The sequence below is a fragment of the Aegilops tauschii genome, chromosome 3 (assembly GCF_002575655.3).
Source record: "Aegilops tauschii subsp. strangulata cultivar AL8/78 chromosome 3, Aet v6.0, whole genome shotgun sequence".
Taxonomy (NCBI): Eukaryota; Viridiplantae; Streptophyta; class Magnoliopsida; order Poales; family Poaceae; genus Aegilops; species Aegilops tauschii.
In genome coordinates, this window is record NC_053037.3 from 174,505,546 (window position 1) to 174,507,674 (window position 2,129).

The 2,129-nt window shown below is 53.0% G+C and overlaps 1 pseudogene; it reads left to right on the plus strand.

Annotated features, from left to right (window-relative positions):
• Positions 1–447: 447 nt before the first annotated feature.
• Positions 448–1,359, plus strand: LOC109777070 (E3 ubiquitin-protein ligase SINA-like 10; annotated as a pseudogene).
• Positions 1,360–2,129: the final 770 nt, after the last annotated feature.

Sequence of the window (2,129 nt, forward strand, 5' to 3'; positions counted from 1 at the left end):
CTACTACCTCCCCTACACATGAAACTGCCACACGAGCGTTCGGGTTGCGCTTGGCTCTTCGCCTCTTTGGGAAGCCGAACTTGATGCTACTACTACAGTACTATGCTTCTGGCCATCTGACACCGAATGAACTATTGCATGTCCATCGCGTGCGGGAGGGGGAGCGTGTAGCGAAAGCTTCTCCTAGTCCTGCGAGCCACCACGCTCATGGGCCAGGGAGAGGGCGTGGTAATCAAGCTTCTCCTTGTTGTACAAGTTGAAGCGACACATCAAAGAAGTGCACTCGATATATTTCAATAATTTGCGTTTACCGATGCATTAATTATAATGCATGCATGCATGTCGTGACTTTCCTTTTGATACTTGCATGTGTTGATTTAATGCACCTTCAAGTAGTATGAATATGTGATGGTAAAACTTTCTAATGCCCCGGCCCTACAGTGAGAGATGGTGGAGCACGAGGAGGGCGAGATCATGCCGACGGAACAGGACCCGATGATGGAGGTCTCTATGGACCTCACCTTGCTCCACTGCCCCTTGTGCCTCTGCCCCTTGAAGCCTCCAGTGTACGAGGTTCGAATACACCTCGTCCGTTCGGCTGATCGAGCGAGGTGTAGGTTTCTAGATTGATGTGTTATTCGATTGATTTGTGCAGTGCAAGGGAGGGCACCCGGCCTGCACGGACTGCCGCGGCGAGCGCCCAGGGAACCAGCAGCAGTGCCTGAAGTGTGAGCACGGCGGCGGCTTCAACGTGCGCAACACGGCGATGGACGCCGTCCTTTCCTCGGTGAGGGCGGTGGAGTGCCCACACGAAGGATGTGGGCTCTACATCACTTATCACAAGCTCGCCGATCACCAGAGCGTGTGTCGGCTCGCACCCTGCAAATGCCCCGTGCCTGTCTGCGGCTATGAAGTCCGCCGCCGGCGCTCCCCCACCACATCAGCACCGTGCATCCCATGCCCGTGCACAAGATCCAGTACGACAAGGTGCTACAGCTGCAAGTGCCGGTGTCGGAGCTGCGGTGCTTGTTGTTCACGGAGGAGGACGACCACGCGTTTTTCGTGGTCGGCGGCGTGCTCGACATCGGCGCGCCTATCACTGTGTCGGTCATCTGCATCAAAGCGGGGGCGTCCCCACCGCCGCACTATGCAGCCAAGGTGTGGGCGAACGGTCCGCCGGGGGAGCCCAAAGGTAGGACCGATGCTGTCAAGGTGGAGATCGAGGTGACAAGCAGCAAGGAGCCTGGTGCTATCGCCGTGCAGAAGCTGACCTTCTTCTCAGTGCCGCTCAAGCTGCTGGCCGGGGGTGGGTTGTCGAGGACAGTATCCCTCCACATTCAGATTGACAAGCTCACCTAAATGATTCTACGGTGCCTTCTATTTATCTTAGTAATATGCTAAGATAGGGTTTAGCTCAGTCTACTTTAGCTTAAGAGATGGTGGATTTTGGTGGCGATGCAGCAATTACTTCGACACCAGATCAGCAGTTAAAGTAATTTCCAACAGTCGAAGGGATATTTTGTGTCTGTTGGATATAAAGATCCTTTGGGTAAGGAGTATAAGCTGCTTATATGCTTGTTTGTTGAGGAAGTGTTGCATACTTCTGCGAGTTGTCGCAACACATCAAAGTAGTGCTGCTACTAGTAGTACTCACCCGACTGCGCACCAGGCAGACGAAGCTCGTGTCGTGTTGGTGCCGTGTGTGCGGCCCGCACATTAACCAAAACCTCGTGCCTCCAGCTTGGCCTCCACGTTTTAAACTTCTCAATCTCAAGGCCAAGGAGCAACTTGAACCTATGATAGAGCCAATCAGATGGTCAAGAACACTACAATTCGTAGCTACAGATGTGTGTGTGAGAGAGGACGAGTGCGTGCGTGCTCCTCTTCTCTTCACCTACAATGTACTAAACGCAGAGTACAAGTGTATGTGGGTGGCATGAACATAGAGAGCTAGAGATGGTGCGTGCGAGAAATCCCGAGAGACTAGCTGCGTGCCTGGGAAAGAGGGAGAGAGATGATATGTGTCGATGTAATGCGTGTGAAAAAAAGACTAGTCTATAGCTCGCCACGAGGCTATTCCTGGTGAACGCCCCAATAATCGTAAGATATGTATCCGACGGTGCCAGTTA